The following is a 27,790-nucleotide window of genomic DNA, read 5'->3' on the forward strand; positions in this document are numbered from 1 at the left end:
AGGAGGCAACAAATCCACTCTATGTTGTCTATCCGAAAAGGCAGGACTGCCTGAGGGGAGGGGGGAATGGGGAGAGGTAGAGGGGGGTTGTGTAGTTTGGAGGAAATGGGGGGGAACCATTGGTGAGAGAATGGGCGAAAAAGACTAGGTCAGGGGGATGGAAGGAGTGGCGGCAAGCATCGAAGGAGGGGTTCGAGTCAGGAAGGGCACCCCTAAAGGTGTACCAATGTGGCACAGCCCAGCAGTCCTTTTCAAGTGGGTGACACTAAATGAGAGGGGACTTACTTCCCCTCTCAAAACAAAAGAATTTGAGCATACAAGGCTGGGAGGTATGTACTGGCGAGGGGATCTATTGAGGGGCAGAATTATACAGTGACATCTGTGTACACCACAAACCCAGGCCAGGAGGCTTTCTTAGGGAATTTCTGAGGGTCCTTGCAGACTTTGTGAGGGGGAAATAGTGATCATGGGCAACTTTAACCTGGCATGGGCAAGGGAGGTATACAGAAGTGACGGCACAAAACAATGGGGCTCGGGGGACTGCATCACAAGCATTGCCGGTGATGGGGCTCAGGGAAGTGTGGTGGGAAACAAAAGGAAGGAAAACAGGTTCACTTAACTTTTCCTGTGTTCACAAAACATCTTCTAGGCAGGGTAAGGGGGGGTTGAGGTGGGGCTGATGTCCTTGGTTGATCGTGCATCAGTCGCTATGGATCTCACTTTCTCCAAGGTTCGGCAACCATTGTGAAGTTGGAACTATTCAGGGACCCACACCATAGGCAGGCGGTAAAAGAGAAAACAGAAGTTTTCTTTATGGAGAACCACACAGTTTCAATGACTGAGGCGGTCAGGTGGGACACATTTATATCATCTCTTAGAGGGAAGCTGATAGCAATTAAGGCATTGAGGGGCAGGCAAATAAGGAGCTTGGAGGAGCATCTGTAGAAGGAAGTTGAGACCACTACATAACTAGTTCAAGACCAGCCCTCTAGGGCTACGTAAACGGCGTTGTATCTCACATGTATTTAAGCCAAATAACCAAAATGGTCAAAAGATATAGCATCACTTCCTTCCCCTCGCCGTTTACACTGCTGTTCTGGAATCCTTAATTTGCAACAGGGATTGAACAGGGAGCTTTCTGAGAATGGTGATGGGGGGCGGGGGGTGCCGCAAGTTGCTGGAGTTTCTTCGATGGTGAAGGGGTAAAGCTGTTTGTGGCTTGTACGGAAGAGTTCTCTCTACGGGACAGGGAGAGAATGCACTATTTCCAACGGAGGCATTGGGTATGACACAGGGAACTTAAATTAGCAGCCACCAGACCCCTTCACAGTATTTGAAAAGTATCTGACAACACGCAACAGGGACAGGGACATCATCTCTGGTCTGTATGGGATCCTTATTAACGCAAGCCCGCAGATGTGTTGGCCCTACATGGTCCAGTGGGAGAGGTCACTGGGGAAGGAAATTCCACGGGAGCATCGGGAGAAACTGTGGAGGGGGATATTCCTAAAAATAACTGGATCTATTAATTTACAAGAAATGTGGCATAAACTACTTTTTAGATGGCATTACACACCAGTCAAGCTCCATCAAATGGTTCCCCTAACATCTCTGGACTGCTGGAGGAGGTATGGAGAGGTGGGAAACTAGTCTCACATAAGTTGGGGGTTCCAGAAGCTGCACACCTTCTGGAAGGAGATTCAAGGGGCTCTGGTCGCTGTGTTCAGGGACAGGTGAGGGGGAGAAAATAGTAGCGGGGATGAGGAAAACAGCAGAATCCAGAGCATGGCCTAGAGCACTGGTGGTTTTGACCCTAGCAGCAATGTTAATTGCACAAAGATGGAAAGTTGCCCACATTCCAAGATTGGCTCCGCAAGGCATGGGAGTTGTTAGCCCTAGAATGCGTGACTTACGCGCTTCACATCAAACGCGCACACTTTTCACAAGAATGTGAAGGAGTCCTGGCTTTCCTACAAGACGATTACAGGAAGTCATGGTGCCCTCAAAGACTAAAGTTCATGGACATTTCTTAAGTAGTTTACTATATAGAAGACACTTACCAGAGTTGACGCTCATCCACTCGCCAAGGGAAGGGAGGGAGTAGGGGGAGGGGAGTTAAAAGGGAACAGTTTTGTGATGTTTTGTAACAATTCCTTTGTGGCTGTTTGTTCCTGGAAGGTAACATTAATAAAAAGATCATTAAAAAATAATAATAATTATGCTGTTACCCATCATCTTATCCATGTTATCTAGTCTTCCAATAGTTTCCAGATTCTTTTTAAAAATATTTTTTTTACTAAAATGTTGTGGTCTAAAAGAATCTCTAGAATTTCTATCAAGATACAAATGCTTCCTAAATGTAGGGGAGAAATTGTAAACATTTCTCATTTTAGAAGTTAGCATAGAGCTTGTAACATTAAGCCATATCCATTATGTTCTTCAAAATGAATTGATGTATGATGTTCCATTATGAGGATTGATGTATGATGTTCCATTATGAGGATTTATTGAATAATCACATATGTCGCTTTTCAAACCGTATGATGCATTGTGTTTGTAGTGTGCCTTGTTTAGAAAATGACTCTATTTTAAGCTCTTTAGTTGATGGGATTGCCTATTAATCCTAGATATGCTGATATGATAATTGATACGATAAAATCTGTCTTAAGGCGAACTGCGTTTATTTTAAAAACTGACATCAAAGGGGGATATGTACAATTAATCAGTCGTTTCTTAATAGAAAATGTGTCCCCTTTTCTTTCTCGTCCATTCTGTTTTTTCCAGTTTAGAGGTTTATTATGTTAACAATTAAAAATAATATGAAACAGCACAATACATATAAGCCATTCAAAAGGAGATTAAACATAAATGTTTGCCATACAATGTTCACTATACATAATTCAAGTATAATGTAATACATTTTTAGACCCAATACCAACCTAACACAATTGATGTCTACCTAAAAGTTTAACCAACCAATATCACACATATGTAGTAGTATATATGTCATTTCATCAAATATTACTGCCTAAAACCAACAATAATTTGTGCTACTAAAATATTGAAATCCTAGAATTATGATAGAAGCCAATTAGAAGCCCCACCAACAAATACAAAAAAAACAAACAGTGTAAAAACACACCAAGGAAAGGGGAGACAAGGAAAGGGGAGACAAACATAGTTATATTATGAATTAAAAACATACACAAGCGAACAATTATAAAAGAAAAAATAAATACCAGAATACATTAATTTTGAAGATAAAAGGAAATTAAAATAAGGTTTAGGGAGGTATTCCAAGATGGCCACCTAGGATTTCGGCCCGTGTTGAAGGTTTTTCCCGGCATTCACTGAGTTTGCGAGGGAACGCTGACCTACGTGTGTACGACATCAGTGTTGCACACGTTTTCAATCATTTACTGATTGTGTGACCAACATCGCATCTTCAGAATGCGAAAATATTGTGGATGCAAATAGAGGAACTGCGGACACGTACGCCTAACATTTTTACCTGCATAAATAAAATGGCTGAAGAAGCGGAATAACACAGCTGTGCCTTTAATTCTGAGATATGCATTTAAAAATGCTGGAACCTTGTATACACCTTATAAAATAGAAACAGATTGAGCTTGTCAATCAACCCTTGGGGTACCAAGTCTTTGTTGGCTCTTTGTGAAGAAATATTGTCCTGAAGATGGCCGATTTAAAGAAAGAAGCTAGAGATAGTGTCTCAAGCAAAATATGGCCGAAACATGTCGACAGTCATCTAAAATACCCATTGATACCAACGGTGGGATTTTGTCGCAAACAAAGTATTTTTCAAATAATACCTACATTTTATGTTGCTTACACCCCGTTTTTAGTTTATTGGTCTTTGTCTTTTTTTATCAAAAAAAGTTTTTATCAATGTGGAATTGCTGAATCATTGAAATGTGCAATCTGATATATGTGGCAATTGTGTGCCTTTTTTATCTATACACAATATGTGAAAATTACATTTTATTGGTTTTTGTAAATTTTGTTTGTGTCGGGTTCATGATGTTTTACAACAATAACATCAATATGGTAGTTGTTTAATCAATAATCGTTGGTCACCTTGAAACATTGGGGTAAAGGAAAGAGGGGTAAGTACTCACCTTATGTTTTTCTCTTTAGAGGTAGTTCCTTTTGAGTTCTAATCCCCCGTGAAAAAAAGTTGGGAACTTTACCTGTATTTGGTAACACCTAGGAGTAGGGACATGTGTTCCTAGGCTCTGCTCCGGCCCGAGACAACAGCTGCCCTTTTGCCTAGCTCGGAGGTTGATAGGGTAACAGAAGAGAGTGAACAGACTCCCTCGGAGTAGAAGGGACCGGGTGAAGAGAACTAATCCTACCCCTTCAGTGCTGGAAGATATCGGCCCTACGGAAGGGAGACTGGGCGTCGCCTACATATGCAGACTATGATTGTTCAGGAAAGGTTCCTGCAGCTGTAGAAGAAAATGAGGGACAGGGCGCTGTGAAAGAAACAGGAGTGGGAACCCTGGTGCTGCGGTCACTGAATAAGGAGGGACATAGACCCAGAAGGTGGTGAACGGCATAAGTGTAAAGGGCCTGTGGCCGGTAGGCGTTCACTGCTTTAGCTAGAAAGGCGCCACGGGAGCAGTACGTTCACTGCATTAACTTGAAAAGCACTACGGGATCAGCTGATCGTGTGGGGGAGTGTAACGTTCTGTGTCTCCTCCTGGGGAAACTAAGTGCCTGCTGAGAAGATGATAGGCACAAGGGGAGCAGCATAGAATAAAATAACTTATACACCACCCCTAATAACAAAAGAGATGTAGAACGTTGTTTTAACCCACAAATATTCGGGCCGTGATTAAGGGATATTGCAGCAGATTGAGGGACACGGCATGAAACAGTAGTCTATCTACGCAAGGTGAAGGAAAAGTACTATATAGTGGATTCAAAGGAGATTGCATATGCAGAGTTCCTGTCAGGCAACTTAGAGGCCTATATAGACTGTGTCCTTCATAGGCTCCACATCAGCGCCATGTTGGGAGGAGGAGGAGCGAACACATCGTTGGTGAACAAGGAACAGTAAACTACCCCAGAATCGTATGAGGAGGGGTAACACTTCACTACATGAGGGAATTGCAGCAGTGCCAGGGTGTGAGGAGGAGCATCTAACACACTGAGGTCTGAGATGGACATAATTAGCTAAGAGACCCTGTGGATAGTGTGGTGCAAGTAACAGAGATCTATGTGAGGCATCCTCTATCCATGACACAGGGAATGTGACGAGGCTTGATAGGCTGGCTGTGTGAAAAAGGACAGGGCTAATAGCACCAGGGGCATAAAAACCAAAAGGCAACACAAACACTTTACTGTTCCAGAAAATAGGGCACTGGTTTGAGTTGCCAGCAGTGACAATTGCACATAGTGGTTCTCCCCTAAATAGCTTTAAGCAACTCTACTTCCTATGCAGATAATAGAGGACAATGGGTGTTCGTACGGCAAGGAAATAAATAACGATAAATGAGTGGAATAGCAACAAGGCTGGGACATGGTTCTCTTACTAAGTAACGAGGAGAGCGAGACAAACATGAGCACTGTGTACCAGAGACGATCATTTCACTGATCCTAATGCCAAAAACTAAAGAAAAGAGCACTCAGGGTAAAAAGAGGCAACCCTATGTTGAGCAAGACGGTCAACTGGAAAGGTGTTGGAAACATAGTGTGGAAACAGGAAGAGAAAACACTAAGAAAGACGCAGCAGAAGGGGAGCCAAGGGATATCTCAGAAGAATCAACAATGGCGCTTAGCAAAGAAGACCTCAAGACTGCTTGAGAGAAATGGAAGGGAGATTGACGGATAACTTCCAGCAGCAATTCACGTCGCTACGTGAAGAATTGAGATTCTCTCTGACTGAAATTAAGGGAGAAGTGAAGGAGCTGGGTGAAAGAGTAGTAGTCACTTAACAAGGACTGGCAGCGTCATCTGCGAAAGTTCGACAAAATAGTGAATTGCTTGAACAGTTGGCAAGAGTGTCACATAATTTATAAATATAGGCAGAAGATTTGGAGAACCGCTCAAGAAGATCTAATATTTGTATTAAAGGTATGAGTCAGACAGTTTTGGATTCATACTTAAAAACAAAAGTGCAGCAATGCTTTGGGACATTGGTGCCGGACCTCCAAATCCCGATCAATAACTATGTTTGCTACTGTAACGGCTGAAGAAATAAGGGGTAAAATAGAAGAGTACTTCTCTATGAACAGTAATCATTCTGTGTCCCTAGAGGGAACGTGGGATGCTTCCAAAGCAGTGATACGAGGCAAGTTTATAGCTCTTAAAGTGCGGAGGGAGAGACAGAGGGTCAAGATAGAAAAGGATTTGGAGTCCCAAATACGCACATTCAATTGGCCATAGCAACACATAGGAAGAGGGCCTTGTCGATAAAATTAAGAGTTGAACAGCCAGTTGAATATACTGCAGACCCGGAAAGCAGAGCGTTCACTACTTTTGATTAAACAAAGATATTATGTTTGTGCTAATAAAGCAGACAAACTGCTGCCCGCCAGTTAAAGGGGATGGAGGCGGCGAAATTGGTACAGCAAATATCACAGAGCGATGGGTCAATAGTGACTGAGACAGAGGATATAACAGAAACTTTTTCACAGTTTTATGAAGTACTAGTCTCGTCTAGTCACCCTGAAGATAAAGTGATACAACGATATATTGAAGGGATAAATCTGCCCAGGATTAGGATAGAGGGACAGGATAACTTAGATAGGGCAATTAGCGAAGAAGAGGTGAGGGAGGCAATAAAGGCGTTACCAACTAACAAGGCACCAGGTCCAGATGGCATTCAGGCTATCTTTTACAAGAAATATGCAAGGCTATTAGTCCCGATATTAAAGGAATTATTTAACACGATAGGGGTCAATGGGGCCGTTACACCTACTATGTATGAGGCGAAGGTGATGGTGTTTGGCAAGCCTGGGAAAGATCTGACGAATTATAGACCCATAGCCTTGTTAAATGTAGATGCCAAGTTGTTTACAAATATCTTGGCAAGTAGGCTAGCGCAGCTCCTAGCAGAATTGATACATATGGATCAATCAGGTGTTTATAGTGGGTAGATAGACTTCAGATAATATCAGAAGTCTCCCACTTAACCAAAAAGTTTAATATGAACAGGTTCCCGCAGTTTTAATATCTTTGGCCACTGAAAAGGCGTTTCATTGAGTAGAATTTCCTTTTTTATTTTACTTGATGGAACAGATGGGCATGGGGGCTAAATGTATTCAGATGGTACAAGCCAACTATTATGACCCCATGATACCGGTGGTTATTACCAAACACCTCGCAGTATAAAGGTGACCAGGGGGACAAGACTGGGATGGTCGCTCTCACCTCTCTTGTACACTATTCATTTGGAACCATTCCTGTGTAAAATTAGAGAGAGAAGAGATATATGCGGGATTACATTTGGGGATGAGGAACATAAGATAATGGCATTTGCGGACGATATGTTGTTGGTATTGAGGGAACCGGAACAATCAATACCTGCATTGATGGCAGAGCTAGTAGAAGGTTGCAGGTCTTAAAGTTAACATTAGGAAGTCTGAGCTTTTGGAGTTGAGCCTATCTGATCCACAGAAGCAGATATTACCCTCCTATTCGCCATTTAAAGCAGCAGAAAGTTATATTATTTAGGGGTTAATATAACAAAGAAGGTCAACTTTTGCAGAGGGTAAAAGAAGATCTAGGGAAATGGAATCCAATGGTTAGGAAGGATTGCTACTATTAAAATGGTAACCCTCCCGAACTTACTTTACAAATTTCAAGCCCTACCGGTTAGGGTTCCTCCCTCATGTTTTAAGGCGTTGAATAAAGAAATAAGGAGATTTCTGTGGCGTAATAAAACTCTGAGAGTGGCATATTGTATTCTGATGGCGCCCAGAGAGAGTGGGGGAATCGGTCTACCAAATCTTTAAACGTTTTACGAGGCAGCACAGCTACAGGCTCTCCGGGAATGGTTTGAGGGGGATAGCAGGAAGTCGTGGGTGAAGATGGATAGGGCAGTAGTGGGTTCCCCATTGGAAGGAGTATTGTGGCACAATAGACAAGATAGACCTAGGGACACGCAGACTAGTCAGATTCTTGCAGTAATCTTTGACATATGGGATCGTCTTTTAGATAAAGGTGCTTTGTCTACACGCCCTTCACCCCCTTATTTTTAGAATCCCCAATTTAAACCAGGGATGATACGAGGTGCATTCAAACAATAGCAGATAGGGGGATGCAAAAAGACAAAAAGATATGGGACATTATACATGGGAGAGATATTTACTCATTTGAGGAATGTAAATAAATATTGGGACTCACAGAAAAAGATAGATTAGATTATTACCAATTGAGACATTGGCTTGTAGGATCAGGTGGACGAGAAGTTGCGGGGAGAGATCTTACTACGTTTGAAAAGTTTATAACTACACACAGGGCCATGTTAAGCACTTTTGGGGCCCTGGGCACGGACATCTTTGGGCCCCCCCTCCACAAAACCAAAGGAATTAAGTAAAGAAGAATATCCGCCCCCCTATCCCTTGCCGAAATCACTACCCATAGGTTGTTGCCTCACAGCATTAAAAATAAGCATGTTTACTCCCTTTAAGTCCCCTTACACTCTTCATTCTTGCTCTAACCAGAATGATAAACAAGTAACATTTGAAGGCCAACATTAGCAGTCTACAAAGAGGTTACTTCTCTTCTTTAATGTATTTGTAACGTGCACCTGGGTACTCAGAGGCTTAAAGGCGCAACAAACAATCTGAATAGGTATAGAGAGCGAAGCCTACCAGTATAGGAAGAAGTCAGAAAAACTATTGAAATAAGAAGGTCTTCATTTTTTTTTCTTGAAAAGAGCAGTAGAGCTCAGTGCTCTGTCAGGAGGGATGGCATTCCTGGCCCTGGGGCTGCCATATAAAAGGCACATTTGGAGGTCTGAGTCAGGGTGCATCTAGGGATTTTAAGTTGATTGGTGTTAGTACATCGCAGATTCCTCACATTGGCTTTATCGATCGGGGTTTCCTTCTAATAAGCATATATACAGGAGACCTTTTATCAATAGAATCCAGGAAAGTATGCAGTCTGTAGTATTAATGCAGGACTGTATCTAAAAGGTACATGTAACCCAGACTAGACGGAGAACTCCCATTTGCTGCCTCACAGAACACAAACGTGCTCAAGCATGGATAGAGGAGACCAATTGGAAGGAAGGAGAAAGCTACACATACCGTAGCATGGATAGTGGATGCAGATTAGAAGCTACCAGGAAGGTGTCTGTATCCAGACAGACTGAGATTAGAAGTGGGACATGGTTTTCATATAGTGTTGCCATTTGAGATCAAAAGAATGAAGTGATTGTGTTGTGCAATATATCAATGCTCACTATTATAGTGGAAGCAAAACAATAGCCAGTGAAACCTTGAGTGAGGGTGTCTTGAAGATCATACCCTGAGAAGGAAATCTCTCTGAAGGGCTGACAATTTTGAAATGTTTTGGGACTGGCAATTCTGAGGGGCTAGGCAATACAAGATTAAATTAGATGCCCAGCATTACACACACTGGTTAAAGGTTGAATCTGGGATTTGTGCCAACTCTGCAATTTCTGCATTTGAACACTTTCTTTTCCAGCTCTTGCTGTTAGGGAGAATTCTCAGAAAGGTGCAATTTCCCCCCACCTTAGAGACCCCCAGCAACTTTGCTGGATTTTAAGGACTTGATTTTTTTTTAACCTGGAAAGAGTGAGACCCTTTTTCCCACTCTCTCATGTATTTTAATGTGATTTCTGAGCTTTGTGTTTCTTTCAGTTATGCAGCCTGACAAACTCCATAGGCATCATCTTTTACATTGCGTCACACAGCACCTTCAGTGCAGTGGCACAGGGAAGTCTTTCAGATTTCCCCATACCTTCTGTGGGATAAACTACTGTTTCCCAGAGCAGTAAAGTGAAATTGACTTTACTTTAATTTGTAACTTTCTAGACCCAGCACACACTATCTTACAATAGGGTGCTGGAGGGGTTACCTAGTATCCCCTTTTTTCTAGCTTCTCATGTAATGATTTTATGTTACCCTTTCCTCACTGAATGGCTGGTGGCAGTGGTTTCGTTTTAACTACCGTGGTGTGCAATTACGCGGGCTCCGTTTGCAGCTGCTGCAAAGCACCCAAGGGTGCCATTTTTGTCAAAATGGCCCCAGTCTTCTTTTTTCGCCGTTTCTTTGTGGAAAGGTCCTTCTGAGATTTACTCTGGGTGCCAAACCAGGTTTGGACCCATTGTTCACTTTGGCTTTGGTGAGATTCACAAGTGAAGACCGCCTCTGGCTCCAGGGTATCTGGAGTAGACAGGAAGTGAGGGAGGTGCCCGGAACTCCCTGTGCTTAGTCTCCTAGGAGACCCAAATTAACTCTGTAGTGATTGGCCGGCTGACTGTCCGGCATGGACAGCCACCCTGCTGGGTGACTGACAGCTAGGATGGAATGAATGGGAGAGAACTGAATAAAAGGCGAGGCTTTTGGCTTGGAAGGCAGAGTCGACCACTGGACGAAGGAACCGAAGAAGAACTTGAAGTGGACGCCTTCTGCAACTCCTGGACCGTTAGTTTGCCCATTGAAGCCCTGCTGCTGTGCTGAAACTCCAAATTCATATCAACAGAGAAGCCCCTGCAAGGACGATTTCTCCCCTTGAGTTGGTGGGACCAATCAACTCCAAAGTAAGCCACCTGGACATCTTTCTCAGAGCTGGTTGAATTTCCACAGAGTTGCTGCTGCAAACTGTATAGCCAGGGAGAGGAACACCAGATTGTGTGCGTTTCTTTTAAGCTGGCCTAGAGCTCCAGGAACAGGACTGACTGAACCCGAGCCCCCTCAACAGAGTGCGGGACCCCAGAAGCAAGGAAAGTCCATCTCGACGGCCAGGAACCGCATTGTTACTATTTGCGGTAGACACAAGGAGCTAAAACCCTGAACAGCCACTGATTTGAAGATTGCCGGTTGCGAGCTGTGACCGTCCCATTGCGGTGCAGGAGTCCCCAGAGGTCCTCCCTCTTGTCCCCACGACTAAGGCCCAGGAACAGCGAGATCTGCTGAGCTGCACAGGAACAGAAGTCATCTGCTGCACTTTTTCTTCAATTCAAAGGTACTGTACAAAGTCTGAGAGAACTTACCTCTTGCTGTAGAGGTGCTTGCATCTTCTACAACTCACAAGTCTAACGGCTTGTGGCCCTACATTTGATTCTTCTTTTCTTCATAGACTCCTAAAACATTGTGCAAAGACTTTTCCACTTACCTACCATAAGTACTTCATCCTATGTAAGTCTTTTGCCCATTGACTTTGGCCTAGTCTGTTAAACTGAATGACTTTGCTGTGGGTATCCAAAAGTATTTGCCTGTTTAAGAATATTTGGGGTCTCTTGTTGTTCTAATAACCTTTTCCTTTTACCAACTCCAAAGAGTATTCTGAATGCAAACAGTAAGATATTAATCTCCCCAGCACCCTAGCTTTTGAAGTCACCTGAGGGTGTAGGTTGTGTCTGTTGGCCATACCAACAGGGTATTTACTGATTTAGAAACTAAGTGTGTACAGTATTGAAGTGTATTTGTGCGTTAGCATTATATTGCTCCCTTCGGAAGAAGGCTTATTCTAACTGACTGATAAATACATTAATAACTGTTTATTCAAGAAACCTTGAGTATAAGAGTTTATTTGAATACTTGTCACTGTGATTCTCTGTGTAACTCCCGTACAGCTCACATTGACCCCTCTTGAGATAAGCCTGGCTGCTCAACATGCTACCAAAACTGTGTAGTACAAGCTTATACCAAACGTTGGGTTTCCTATACCTGTAGTCAGAGTTGTTTGTAGTGGTCCCAGAGGGTACTGCATACAAACTTTGCCTAACACTTACCATGAACTAAAATCTCATTTTATAAAACTGACTTGGAAAGTACACCAATCACATTACCAAATATTAACATTTTTTAAAACAAAATATTATACAAGGGTATACCACAGAATGATTCCAGCTTCATTCTCTCCATCATCAAGAGACGTATATAAGTACCAGCATACCAATCAGTGTGATTTCACAGATTTAATCTAGGTTGGTCTTTTGTATTTTAAAGCTTTACATACTTGTAAAACACTGGGTTGTGAAATTGTCATTTATAAACGTGCAGAAAAACCTTTGACTTTTACTAAAAATGCAAAACGTTTTTTTGTGTCAAACGAGCAGACTTTAAAATATGCTTGCCCAAGTCCTTCACCATCTGGTCTGCTCCCTTCCATCTACCACCCCTTCCACTCAAATGGCCAACATAAGAAGAATGAGCAAGTAATGGGCTAAATGATGCCACCAGAATGCAAGGAGGCAAACTTCACAGAAGACAGTACATTAATGTACCAGATATTAGATGATTGATCAGGATCACTGTATTGTCTGCTGGCAAAGTCAGAATACAAGTATGAATGCTTTGGTTCCAAATTCGGATACTTATTCATCTCATGGACTAACAGTTTATACTCATCATTTGAGGTGATTGCCTAGGTTTTACAACACCCCATATGAACAAACCAATTGCTAGACCTTCACCATAAGGATGACATGTTCGTTTTTATAGCAACCTCTATCTGGTGCAGGTACATTGCTGATAATAGCACCTGTTGTGCTGCTAGACCAAGTACATATGCAGGCAGCTTTATAAACTTCAGACATAGGAAAGGCTCAGCCAGCCTTACAGTAATGTGCTATTCTAATCTTGCATAGGAACACATATGTCTGCAATGAGTGCTTAACACAATGCGCTAACTTCTGAACCATTGTGGCACTCAATTTACCGATATGCATTTCAGGTTTGGTTATTGCACATGATCAACATAATTCCCACAGGAAGGAAAGAACGCTACAGGAGTTGTGCCGCAAGGAACACACAAACTATATATACCACAGTGAACACAGAAAGCATTACATGATGAATTGATCAAGGCAGAATATACTTGCCAAAACAGACATGCAATAGGTTTAGAGCCTCAGCACCATGCAATACAATATCCTGAAGCGTGCTATTAAGTATGGTGAACAAAGGAATATTACTTCTTTAGATCAGGCAGACTTGTGGGGCCCCCTCCAAGGTGGGGGCACTGGGCAAGTGCCTCTTTTGCCCTCCCATAAAAAATGTCTCTGACTACACATTCAGGGAATAAACAAATGCTGTCAAGACTATATTGGATCCTTATGGAAGAGGATAAGGGTCAAATCTGAGGGTATACGAGTACATGGGAAAGAACTTTGGGGATAGACTTGCCGAGAAGCTATTGGGAACATTTATGGAGGAATATTCCTAAATTAACTAGGTCTATCCAGATTAGGGAAGCATGGTACAGGCTTATGTATCAATGGCATTTTACCCCTGAAAAATTGCACAAAATGTACCCAACTTCTACAGACCACTATTGGCGAGGATTTGAAGGAAAAGGTAATTGGTGGCATATATGGTGGGATTGCCCAAAATTGAGAATGTTCTGAGAAGAGGTCGTAAATCAGATTAATAATGCAGTGTTCTCTGAAATAATTTGGTCACCTAAGGAATGGCTGTGTGGTTTATTTGAGCCGGAGAAATGTTTACCCAGTAAAACACAAAGCAAAGCATTTATGCTAATGGTAATAGTAGCTTAGTTGGTTATCACAAGTGCGTGGAAACAAAAGAAACCACCAGGAATAAGAGACTGGCTGATTAAACTATGGGGGTGCATCGCCTTAGAGTGGATGACTTATAATATTCAAGGGGAACTGGACAAATTCCGAAAAGCATGGGCTGTGGTCCTGGACTTCCTTAATGGTGATTTTGTGTTGCAATGGTGTCCACATAATAAAAGAATTCTGAATATTATGTAAACAAATGTATTTGCTGATGGAAGATATGAGAGGTAGGAGGGGGGAGTTGGTGTAGTGGGGGTAAGGGAAATGGGGAAAGAAGGGGAGAGAAGACACGTGTATTTGGAAAATGAGAAAAAATATATTTTAAAAAAATAAGGTCTAGGTAAATAATTAATAAACATATGCCATTTAAGATCATATTTTAAATGTGGCGTTCTAGCAAGGCATTTTTATAATCTAAGTACTTTACAAATAACGTTCCACCATTTTCCACCATGCTTTAATATTATAAAGTTACTTTCAATTTACTGAAATGGGCTAGATTGCAATGAACACAAAAATATCAGAGACAGGAAAGAGATTTCTGAACGAGTGCATCAAATGCTAAGCTACCTAAGAAAATGATGCAAATGAAAAGTAAAAGCTGATCTTAAATATATGTTGTAATAACTTCCAAACCTGACACCAGAAACCAAGCAAGTAAGTTTACAATCAAATAACATATGTTTAAAGGTACCTTCCATTTCCTGACACAACCAACATTTATTGTCCTTAATGAATTAAGAGTTAAATAACTTTTTACTTGGGGGGCGGGGGCGCTCGAGAGCCCGAGCGAAGATGGCCGTGGGTTACTGAGGATCCGTTTTGAACCCGCCATATGCCGCCAATATTTTCCCATTCTTGACCCCGGGAGGCTATGGAAACGGCATTGTGACGATGTGAGAACCCCTGGAACACGCTCTGACAATTTCAGCCATGAACGCTAAAGCTTCAATATCAAACAAAGGAGCAGACGATGTGGATCTGTGGCCGCAGACCTCACATAACTGCGCACCTCTGGAGCCTCCTCCCACCCGCGTATACAGAGTGGACGGGGAACTAAAGTAGTAGAATTCATGGGTGGATGACTGCACCCGACCTGCAGAAAACACAACTATACTGGAGAGGTGGTGAGCACACCCTTCGCCCCCCTGCTCTGCTGACAGCACTGTGCGCCCTGCAATCTGAAGACCTGTACCGGCGCACGGCCCGGATCCCTGGCCGCCATATTATGCATTGAATGAACTCGCAACACAGGGCTCTCTGTGCCCGTGAGGCCCCCGACGCTCGCCGGGAGGGGAGCAGCTCTTGGACAGAATAGCGACAGCCACTAACGAGCACAGTGCTGCCCCAACTGTGAAAGGCTTGTGAGTAGAAAGACCACCAGGAGCATTCTCCTGGCCTCTGGAGACAGCGAGGAGGTGTGGGCAGTCTATGCTAACTGGCTCCTCCCGCCCATATGGGCACATGCTGGCCCCTTCCCGGAGGCAAGGAGGACCCCCCCACCTTGATGGCCCTGGAGAGCACGGGGGCCCCCTGTTCAGAAGGATCGTCTCGGGCTGCTCCCAGAGGGAGTCACCCAATCCACGTGTAGACCCCCTGGGGCCCCAATATCTACAAAATTCAAGCCAGGAACCTGGCCCTGAGGGTGCACTAAGATCTAAGACCAGGGTAGGGGCCGACTATAAAGAGGAGCGCCCATGCCACGTCCTGTCGAGGCGACGGGGACTACCTCGAAACGCTGTCAACGCCCAGCAGGGCCAGCCCATCCAGGACTAGGGTGCAGGAGAGGCCGTGTTGGGGCATATGACCCTATCTGAATGCAGAGCTGCACCCCCTACCGACGCTGAGTCAAGCCAGAGGAAAGGCGACCTAGACAGGGCTGGGGAGACCGGCGCCGTCGGGTCACATCGCTAAGGACAAACTCGCCACCTGCAGTGCACCGACGGTCCGAAGACAAGCAGCCAAGAATAGGGTGTCTGCGAATGCCAACCTGCCGCACCGGGGCCCACAGACGCACCTGACCCCGGCCAGCAGTGGAATTGGGACATACACACAGCTGACGGATGTGGTGGCGGAAAGGGTCACCCCGGGGGCTATGTCAAAGGGGAACCCCAAACAAGCCAGTGAGACCAACAGACAGACCAAAAAGGAGATAACGCAACTGACCCCACCCCGCGACGCTCCACGAGGCACAAGACAACAATGGATATCCCAGCTCAACTTCAGGCTATAAAGGCGGAAATTAAGATCATTGGCCAGCGCACACAAGAGATAAACACCACGGTCCAAGACATCAAACGGGACCTCCAAGATGTCCAAACGAGACTTAATGCCCGGGCGGAAAGGGCAACGGACAATGAATAGCACATCAGCTTGCTTGAGGACAACCATGAGTCGATGACGACCAAACTAGATGGAGTTATCAGAGAGGTGCAGTGCCTCGGTGCCAAGCTATAAGACCAACAAAATAGGTATAGGCGCAATAATCTTAGGATGGTCGACCTCCCGGAGAACGCAGAGGGCCCAGACCTGGAAACATTCATGTATAACTTTCTGCAAGATGTGCTCCATGTAGAGAACCCCCGGGACTTTACCATCAAAAGGATCCTCCGGGCGCCGGTCCCTAAACCGCCGGCTGGGGAGCAACCAAGAACGATCAAGCTTCGGCTATTGAATTTTCAACATAAGATGGCGATCTTAAAGGCTTACAGATCGGTCGGCCAGGTGAAAATAGGGGAAGTTTCCATCAGATTGTTCAATGACTACTCAGCAGAGGTCTCTCAGTGCTGGAAAGGTTTCAACACCCTCTTTGTGGCGCTCAATGGTCAAGACTATATAAACTATCTAAAATTCCTGGTGGTGTGGTGTATCCAATTAGATTGACAATGGCACTCATTTGACAACCCGGACTCCGCTTGGCGATTCCTGCAAAGCAAAACATATTGAAAACAGACTTCCCACAGGAGGCAGACCAGCGGATGCCAACATTGCAGCAGACGACATCATCTGCGGAACAGGGGAAGAAGACAAAGATCTGGGGGAGAAGCCTCAGGGGGCCAGACCCGGTGCGAAAGGGGCCAATGGCATAAATTCTACTCTCTGAAATGGCCAACACATTCCACTCACTGATACAAACAAGTATCATCAACAAGCCCCCGAGATCGAGGCTCACCCCTTATTATGACGACGGCAGAGCAAGCGTGACTGGTGCCTTAGACCCTATTCCAGGGTAGATGCTGTCTGAAGCTACTTCCGGGGGGGGGAGAGACACGAATAATCAAGAATGTGAATGGCACAGGGGCTGGACGGCCATGGTGACACCCAGGCGATCAAACCCCCACTAAGATTGTTTTGGACGAACTCAATAACTTCAAAGCTGCCGCCAATAAAGTCCAGAGTGCAACATGCGGCCCGGCCCTCAACTTCCATGCAGACGCGAAAATGCAATATCACATGACACAGCACAACGGACGATCCCCATGAACCCATGCCCTCTGATGACGGATACTTGCAATGCATGGGAGCGAGTGCAGCCAGTGGGATCTGTGCTCAGGGACACCATACATGGCCTCTGTTGCCTGGTATTGGGAGGGATTCGGATACTCCCAATGTTATAAGGGAGATGTTGTTCCTGTTAGTTTTGGTTATTGTTTAAAGGGTAGTTACTAGTCTGGGATTGGATAGAGTGAATCGGAAACCGGGTAGCCAGAATGTGCCTTTAAGCCATAAAATTTGACATGGGATTGGTTTTTATACCGACACCCGCTACTGGAGTGACAGAGCTAGGCCCCTCCCTACATTCTGATGGCCAAGATCACACTGATAACTCTGAATGTACAGGGCTTGGACCACCCCATCAAAAGAAGGTGAGTCCTGAATCACCTGAGGGATCTTTAGGGGGATATAATGTTTCTCCAGGAAACCCACCTCAATGAGGTGGAATCGAAAAGGTTGGAGAGCGGGGGTGGGTGGGCTCCGTGGCTCATGCCCCTTATCGGGGGAAACAAGGATTGTCTATTTTGACTCACAGGAGGATCCCCTTCGTATTGCAGAACACAATATCCGACAGGGAGTGTAGATACGTAATGGTGAGGGGCCGGCTATACCAGCATAATATCACACTCATTAACATATATGCCCCTACGACGGATACCCCGGCCTCACTCGCATCCTGCGCACCCTTCATAGGACGACTGACATTTGTCGGTGGTGACCTCAATGTTGCAATTTATCCTATTCTAGTTAGACATATGAGCTCCTCGGGGCTGGGAAAACTGAAAAAACAATCCACACTCATTACACTGCTGAAAGACCTGGATTGGGAGACGTATGGAGGCATATCAATGGGGCCCACAGAGACTACACATTCTATTCACATAGACATCAGAGCTACTCGAGGATAGACTGTTGGCTGACCCGAATATGGTACTAAACATGGTGGATGACTGTTCACTGCTGCCCCTTACTATCTCGGACCACGCACCGGTAAGGCTGAGTGTCCCTCCCAGACACTCCCCGCAATCCCTCGCGCAATCGCTTAAACACAAGATCACTGGCATACCCAGACTTCACAGAGCACATAAAAAGTGATATGGCAGTGTTCTGGACACAAATATAAACCCCTCCTGTAACACATTCACATGCTGGCACGGTTTTACAGCCTTTGTGAGGGGCCAATGCATTTCCAGGTGGGCACAAAAGCTAAAACAGTGGCGGGACAAAGAAAAACAACTAACGCTAGACTTAAGGGCACTAGAGAAATGGCATAAACACGCACCTGACCAACAAACACTCATACAATTAAGCACAATATTGACACATATTAAAGACATCACGACTACTAGAGTCCAGAAATCCTTTTCAAGCTGGTCCCAAAGATATTACCTCAAAAATGATAGACCCCTACACCTCATGGCGCTCGCCTTAAGGCAACGACAGGTGACCCTGTCAATTACCAGCATTCGGGATGGGGGGTCCTGTGGTAGGGGACACCGACATTAACGCCAGGTTTGTGGAATACTATGAGAACCTATATGCGGCCCCAGAGACAATTCCATTGCAGGCGATACAGGGATTCCTAGACTCAATCCAGACACCCAGGTTCACCCTGGCCCAGTACGAGGCTCTCGAAACCCCCACACAGTTGCTGACATTGATTGTGCTATTCATGCCTTAAACTCGGGTAAGGCATTAGGGCCTAACGGAATACTGATCGATTTCTACAGGCATATGGTTGAAGACATCGCCCCTAAACTCCATGAGGTTTTCTCCGAGGCGGTGAACAGAGGCCGGCTGCCGAAATCCATGATGGTCGCCAATATAGTGGTTTTCCACAAGAAGGGGAGACCCATAGATGAATGTAGTTCATTCCGGCCAATCTCTCTCATAAACTCTGACGCAAAAATCTTAGCAAAATGCACAAAAGATTGAAGCGATCCTACCACATCTTGTACATAAAGACCAAACTGGCTTCATATATAAGCAGCACTCAGGGGACAATGTATGCCGACTGCTACATATCATCGCCGGTGTGTCGAGCCAAGAGGATTCCATCCTAACAGTTGACGCCTAGAAGGCTTTTGATAAAGTCCAATGGGATTTTATGTTCATCATTCTTGCCAGATATGGCCTCCCCCCTTCCCTGATCAGCTTGATACCCTTACTATAAACAGATCCAATAGCGAAGGTGACCACAAATGTTCTTACATTAGCCCCCTTTGACCTCCGCTTGGGCACACGTCAGGGGTGTCCGCTATCATCCCTCCTCTACGCCTTTTCTATCGAACACCATTTCATACACAAATTAAGAAATTCTTGCTTAGGCAATATGGATTCACGGGGGGTACCTCTTGATTGATCTAGATTTGATTCATAAGCAGATGCTCAAAAGAAAGAAAAATAGAATTAAACGATTCTGGAAGCTACTTTCAGGGTTTTCATGAAAATTGGAGTAGCCACATAAAACGCTAATTTGATCTCCACTTCACTTAACGCCTAAGGGCTCATTGTTCTGTCTAATTAGTTCTGGGAAAGGCTGCAAAGCGAGAATAAATAAGATTTTAGACATGGGGTACTCCTGTCTAGTACCCTTGAATGAAGGGAAAGAACTAGAAGGATAACCATTTACGGAAATAGGATTTATTTGGATGTCCATCCTGTTAAATAGAATAATATGCAGCTCTTCGATAAAATTGTAGTTTCTAATCTTCTGTATAAATCCCACTCTATGGGAAGAGAATTAAAAGCCGGACGGGCACATGTAAAACTTGAATTGGAGACGACTCAGCACAGCTGAGCTCAGAGGTTTCTCATAAGCCCATTGCCTACCTTCACAGGCGGCTGATGGGGGGTCAGAGAAGAACTGGCCCATAATTGAAAAGAATGCAGAGCCGGGGCATTGAGCCATATCCCTACAGCGATCACCCTTCTGAGATGGAATTACCCCATCATGTTATTAATTAATACAAAATAAAAAAATGCCAGGGCTTCTACACCCTTGCCAGAAGGCATTTACTCACACGCCCGCAGCTTAAAAGGTTGAGAACTACCCCTCTAAGGTCATGCTCAGCCTCCAGGTGAGAACATATCTGGTTGCCATCTGTACTAGCATGTTAAGATCCAGACATAGGCAGCATGTCAATTACCCACAGTGCTGCATATTTCTATCCCTTGCATGTTCAGTGTTCTCTCTAAAGGGTGTGTATTTATGTATTGTTTCTAATGGATATTTGTAAATTGGTGGGTTTATTTAAAGTGTACATATTTTTATAGAACCTTAATTGGACATTCCTTTATTTTGGACTGTTGTACTGTGCTGCTGTTTGGGTTGCTACTGGATCACATTCCCACCCTGAGTGTATAGCTTCCCCTGGCCCATGTTGCCACAAATGGCGAAGGAAGTATATCTCTTAGCTGTGCCTATTTTACCTTTATGATTGGGATCAGTGTTGGTTTGTAAAAGTGTTGGGCTGAGTAGGCTATTCAACCACTACTCATCCTTATATTCCTGCAGAGCAGAAGTCATTTTGTCACAATCACAATTCGCACATCTAGTCTCACAGAATGGAAGTCGTTGTAACACGTTTAATGAGGGCCAATTACATCAACAAAAGGGTTCTAATGTCTGATTGCATCATAATCCTTTTGCAGCATGTTACCATATCTGAAGAGGTAGAAAAAGACTCGGTTTCCATAACGGCCACTGGTATTGGAATTCAGATCAGATAGTCAGATTCCTGGCTTTTGCGGTACTCAGCAACCACTCTCACAAGGTCATCTTGGATCATTTTGATGTATACAAGTTTCAGTGATGGCTCTTATTTTTTTATCTTCCCTTTTCTACAGGAATGTTCATTTGCCCTCGTCACCATTTTGCTTTGCATTTAGAAATGTCCCAGCTTGTAAGGGCCGAAGCACCTGTCCAAGTTATCAGATGCTATCTGAAAAACTGATTCCATGTCCTGTTCTGCCCATGCTTCATGTTAAGATGCAAATCCTTGTTCACTCCCTTTCCTTTTTTCCTTAGACCTTCCACACTCTGTGCCAGCAGCATTACTCAGGGGCCATAATATGTGCTTCTTGCAAGTATCCATTTTTAGTACAAGTCTCATTAGCTGTACCTCTAATGCTTGGGTACATATTGCCACATTACTTCTTGTAGCAGATTAAACTTCCAGACTAGAGTTGTTCATAGGGTACCAGTAATTAGAAGATAGTCAGCCTGTGCTTTGTCAGAGTCTATGCATCACCACCAGGTGAGATGCTCTAAAAACTACATAGGTGCCTTTCCCACAAAATCCTCATTACTTATAGCAGAGAGTCACACTATTGGTCATGGGGCTAATGTAAGCAGACATTGGAGTCCGTTTTTTTATGAGTTGTTTACAAGGCAGTTTGTGTTACTAGCTCCTGTACGAATTTCAGATTCATCCATCCAACAGTCATCTAAGACTGTCCTGCCTCCGTCTCCACCTTATCAGCAGCCTCTAATGGTGATCCAAAAGTCCAGAAATACAAAATAAACAAAATGTACTCCTGTAAACACCTCAGCACACAGCCTGGATGTTTACAATTCATGTGGAACTGATTCCCTCCTCCTTAGAATACATACTTTCATCAAGCTTCCACATTTAGGATCTAACTCAACATTCCAGCCTGCCCATTGCCTCTTGTGCTCTGCTCACCATAGCACTCTGCCACCACTGTTGCCCCTTATGCCCAACTCACAGATTGGTCCACTGGTGACACACCACTGGTCTCCTGTGCTTCTTGTAGGTGCTACATGTGGATACGCTGAAAGACCTGCTCAGCAAATCTCTTGTCATGCTGTGCCTTCCCACAGCCTAAATAAGAGATGTCTGTGACTAACCTAAAGGAACCAGTTTTTATAATCACAGAGGTCAAATGCGCCCAGACAGGGCAGGACCCAACAGATGTCCTGCATCTCTGTACAGGTGGAAAGGTGGAAGATTGTTCTATTTGTCTGATACATCATCTTAGCCACATTAGTTTCTATGACCACCAATAGCTCCTTTCAGGACTCTAAACTTCTCTTTATTTGTAAGCACTGTCAAAGATGGCCTTAATAACTTGCAAAGAGTTCAGGGAAGTTTCAAGGCTTCTAATCTGTTGTTGAACTCTCAGACACAGCGTGTTGTAAAGAACCGTCACATGATTCAAGTAAACAATAGACAGATTATTCAATATAGTGCACCAGGCTGGAAAAGGGGTTTGCGTAGTGGCGCCAGGGCCATCTCTCTCTCTTCTACCATGCTTCCTTTCTCCCTATCCCATGCATTGCTGGCCTGGGTTAGTCTGTATTGCACAGTAACCCCTACTGTCTACTGACTGATCTGATCTGTCTATAGATGGCTACCTGAATGCAGACTATCTAATTCCCTCAGGGACTTCAGAGCTGGTCCTACATCATCCGTGTGATGGGGTGGTATATGTGGGTCCTGTTGGAGACTCAAGCCCCACTCTGTCTTCTTGCTACTGTTCTACTCCTACACTCCTCCTTCCAACTTCACCCACCTTCTCTCCTACTCGCGTCTCCTCTTTTTCTTTTAGGTCTTTCTCTCCTTCTCCCACCTACCTCCACCGTCTGATATTACTATCATCTCTCCAATCTTGCCATTTCCTCCTATTCTCACCTCCTTACTACTGCTCCCTTCTCACACACTACACGCCATTTGTATGGCTACTTCTACTCTCCCCTCTCTGTACTAGTATAGCTCTCCCTCGCTGCACTACTACTACTCTCTGCACCTCTACTACTCTCCTCTTGCACTATGACTACTTTCCCCTCTTAGCACTGTTACTACTCTATCCTCTTCGCACTGCTACTTCTCTCCCCTCTTCACAGTTCCTCTACTCTTCACCCTACAACCACTCTTTCCTCCAAACTCAGAGATATGGTGCCCTTCTCACCATTTCTCTACAGTCACTCTCAATATTCTCACACCCTTCCTACTACTCTCCTTCCGCCTTCTCCTCACTCCCCACTCCGAGACATCTTTCTACTAGTCTTACTGTCTCCTAAAACCTATTCCTTCTTATTCCAACGACTCCCCTCACTCCCCTACACCTATCCCCCACACTATCTTTATCTTTCTTTCAAACTCTCATCTCCTGTGCACCACCCTACCCACTTTCTACAGTACACTACACAACAGAAAACTGGTACCACTTGCTCTCAACAATGCCTCACCTGTATCATTCTCTGCCACAATCCTCAAACACTCTGATCCTCCATCCGTCCTCCTCCAGGTCTATCGGTCCACATTCACCACCTCCTGTGATCTCCCCCGTACAGCCCACATGCTGCCTTTCCTCCAGTCTGCTTTTATAGTATATGGCTGCCTGGACTGTCTCCACCCTCCCCTTCCTGCCGACTGTAGTGCAGCACACCAATCCAATTGCACAGGTAATAGGCTTTGAAAACCTACCTGATTTTGGAAACAGTTTCTTGTGAGGTTGTAGTTAGGGGCTCAGGCTGCCCGTTCTTCTGGTTGCTTTACACTTATGTCGGTGAGTGTTGTAGTTTCGAGTTGGGGAGGATTTTTGTATCTGTCCTGCCCTTCTCCGTTCTCTCCTCAGCCCCAGTTTGGTTTTTGATGGTTCCCCATTGGCCTGTAGACTGTCTGAGAAGGTACGGGCGGGAGCTGGCTGCACCATGCGTGTTTTCAGCAAGAAGATTCTCAGTCCATTTCCGTGTTCCGTTTGATTTCGCTCTCTTGGATCCGGTCGGTGTTTTCTTGGTTGCTCCCAGAGGGAATCTATGAATTGCAGTTCTGAAGCGACAAAGGGAGCGACATAGCCAGAAACGACACTGGGTGTGTTTGGCAGATGATGAGTGGTACCAGAGGTGACATTCAAGGTAAACGGGGGAGGGGGTTTCCAGGGTTAACTCCCACTTCACATATCTGGGGCTGGGCTGGTTCTATCTTTTGTTTTAGTGAGCCCTCTGCCACAGATTGAGGAGGGTCCCTGTCCTCCTCCTTGACAGGGTCGGGAGTCCTTACCCTGTCATAGCACACAGTCACCAGCTTAGTCCTGTGTAGTAGTCACAGCTCTAAACAGGATCAAGGGTAAAGGCTCCTCCTAGCAACCCCACTGATAAGGGAGCGAAATATGCATATATTGGTAAATAATAGCAGCATGCCACCCCTTCCATCACACAGTGAAATGCCACCACCATCCTGTCTTTATGCAACATGTAAATATGTGGCAAACTATTGTAAAAAAGGACCTACCTTTGCGCCTTGAAACAATTGTGTTTAGGCGCATTTATGAATAACCTATCAGGCAATCAATCAATCAAGTACTATCCTATTCTCCTAAACATATTGACAAAGGAGACAAAGTAGACCCTGACATCCCGCTGAGAGAGAGCATAATATTACTATGAAAGCTGGAAAGGGCACTCAACCGTAATATTTTGACCCACGTGACCGTAAACCAAATTACCCTGTAAGAGGAGCTTTGTTGGCAATTGATCACTTTTGGAAACATGGGTGTCCAGAGGGGAAGTATTATGCAGACAGCCCATCCAGGAAGAAAACCCCACCCAGGTAGGTTCTATTTACATTATATACGAGGTCAACTTGTCACATTATTTATTTGTCTGGATGCGAGTGGTGAACGAGTGAGGAGCCCGCAAAGTACAAAGTTGCTGGAAGCTGAGAAGTGAGCTGCGTGGAGACCAAAGGAGACGAGACTCTGACCCGAGTGGGGTTGGAGTAGTGGTGGGCTGTCTGCCCGTGCAACGATGCAGAGACCACCAGGGGGAGACTGCTACAGCTGACGCGGTTCTCCATTGAGCAATACTGAAGTTAAGAGAGAGGATGAACCACGCCAGGCAAAAACGTCGGCAAAGAGATGAACAAAGAAGAGAGAAAGCCGATTGAGACCCGAACCGTACGCAACGCTGAGACGTTCCCACCTGAACGAGAAGGTAACAGGGAACTGGGGAAGAACGGAAACCGAGGTGGGAATCATTATAAGAATGCTGAAACCCGTCCCAGTAGAAGGGAGAAGAGTGAGAAAGTAAATCTGACAAACTTTAACTGCCTGGGTGAAGCAGAGAGAAGCATAAATCCCCCTATAAGGGAAATCGATAGAGCTGAAGGAAAAGTGAGTTGTTGCAAAACGTGAACTGCCTAACTGACAGAGGGAAAATAAAGGGAGAGAGTGAAAACTGTAAGAGAGTTTGAAACACACTTCAAAGAAAGTGAGAAATGCTGGGAAGCCTTTCGGATAACAAAATGTACAAGAACGTACAGTATTATCTAGAAAGAAGGGAAGATTAACCCTGTGTGTGAAGTGAATGAGTGGTATGAAAGAACGACAGAAGACGAGGAGCAGAAGGCCCAAAAAGCTGTGTTGGGATGGAAATGAGTCTATTCCAGCCCCTATGCGCTTTAAGGTGAGGCGAATCCCATATATAATCGTGTAGTGTACAAGGGGTGAGGGGACCGTGCTATGAAACTCGGCGCGGATATCATATAGCGTGAACAATAGATGCATAACCCTAGAATGCGCGTAGAAAGGAACGCCATTTTGCAATTATGGCAGAGGCACAGTCTTGCATGGCTGTGCTACTCAGCTCTTAGATCCATGGAAGGGTTCGACGAGCCCCAGATCATTAAGACAGGATGGGTACACATAACCAGTTCTCATGGAAGTGGCCTCTTGTCCCTCCATTGTTGCAATTAGTATCACTGGAAGGAATGCGCCCTGCAAGGCCGTGAGACAGCACCAGGCTCCTCGCAGTGCCCATTCATCACAACCAAGCTGCCAGCAGGCCTCTAACCCTCACTCAGCCATCCGAGAGCCGGAGCCCACACCACTGACCTGACCCCGACACCCCTGCATTCCATGATAGCGGGTGACCCCATGCCGTAGAATAAACCAAGCGACCATAAAAGATCTAAGCATGTGCGACTGTTTCCCCCTTCAGCATAAAATCCTTCCTTTGTAACACGAGGTACAGGGAAGGATACATTATAGATCAAAACGAGGGTGGAAGCCTTGAGTGTGAGAGGAGCTCTATCAACAAAGCCTAGAATGTGTGAATCAGTATGACTGTATTTCTTCCTCCCTTCCCCCTAGCACCAGTCCCCAAGCCTCCCAGGTGCATACCACAGTGATGCAGTATTAGGCTTAGGATATTATCATAGTTTTCACAATGTAAGTTATGAGAGACCTGACCTTCACTCCATGGAGCGATGAGCCCAGCTGACCCAAATGGGAATTGACAGACGGCTGAAGAAACAGACCATTTGTAGCTTGGAATCCCCTATGGAGCAGGATCATGCATAGTGCCTTGCCAATCATCTGTGCGGGTTCAGACCCTGTATGTGATGTCATCAGTGACGCTGTGGCCTCTCAAAAGGCACTAACAATCTTTCTGGAGTCAGAACGTTTTCGAGCAGCAGAGCCAATTGCTGATATTTTGTATTCGGAAAATTAAACCTTGTTATCCTTGCAAGCTATCTCTTGGCCTATTTCCCTAGAGGGTTGTATTTACTCTGGCGTGAGCATTAGCAGGGACTTGCCTTCAGTTGTCACAAATAATAAGTAGCAACAGAATACATAGGGGAGAGAAGGGAATATACCGACAAGAGAAATAAGAATCCCATAAATACTTATAGTTTGCCTGAATATGCAAACCTTTCCAAGATTAGCCTAAGGAACCAACCAGATTCAAGGAAAGTCATTGCATCAAAGAAAGGGAGCAGCAAGAGTCTGTTGAGAGAGTTGTATGAGCTAATACGAGGCGTCACGAAAGACTATTTGAAAATTATGTATTGAACTGGAGTTTAAAAGACTAAAGAGAACAGTATAACAAGCACCTGTCAGGATAAGGGAGACATTCGCCTGACTTTATTCTTTTTTTTGGTTCAACTTAGTGGTAGGCTCAGATAGCATTAGCTTTTGGACAGTGGGCGCATTCTTTTTGGACATTTCAAGAAGACTCATGTGCACCTTAGTTAGTAAAGTAGGTAGGGAATACCCCATAGCGATAGGGGGAGTCTGGTTTTCACCATAGCTTTTAATGAAGTCCTTATAGAGATGTCTGCGGAGTCTGCATCCTTCTTCTGATCCGTCACAGTATGTTGCCTGAGTGTCCAAGAGCTCAGTTCAGGAGTCCATAATTGGTACCTGCATCTCCCGATCTGTCCAGGCCCTCAATTCTACTATTGGATTTCCAAATGGCTTTCACTATCTTTGCTCCCTTTCGTATCAGTTATGGATATGAAAATCTAGGATTCTGATTACTTTTCTCGATCTAGTGGTTTCCGTGGGTTAATACAATTAATTTTGGGGTCATCTTCATGTCCCTTTGGCCTGTTTGGAGGGGGCCTCCAACATGGGTCTTTTACTTTGTTGCAGCCCCACACATCTGGGGCACCCTCTATAAAGGAGCTCCCTGGTCCTCTCTTTGTGTAAGATTGTGTGTGATGAGGGATGAGGCTGAATGGGCCAGGACATATAGAGAACCCCTTTTACATGACACCAAGTGGATTGTACTGTAGCATCCCATTT

The 27,790-nt window shown here is 44.7% G+C and overlaps 1 protein-coding gene across 3 annotated transcripts in view; it reads left to right on the forward strand.

Annotated features, from left to right (window-relative positions):
- The window catches only part of RPAP2 (RNA polymerase II associated protein 2), a 1,184,138-nt gene that overhangs the window by 504,039 nt on the left and 652,309 nt on the right, over positions 1–27,790 (forward strand). The window lies entirely within an intron of this gene.

Source organism: Ambystoma mexicanum, chromosome 1q (genome assembly GCF_040938575.1).
Source record: "Ambystoma mexicanum isolate Mex_15411 chromosome 1q, UKY_AmexF1_1, whole genome shotgun sequence".
NCBI lineage: Eukaryota > Metazoa > Chordata > Amphibia > Caudata > Ambystomatidae > Ambystoma > Ambystoma mexicanum.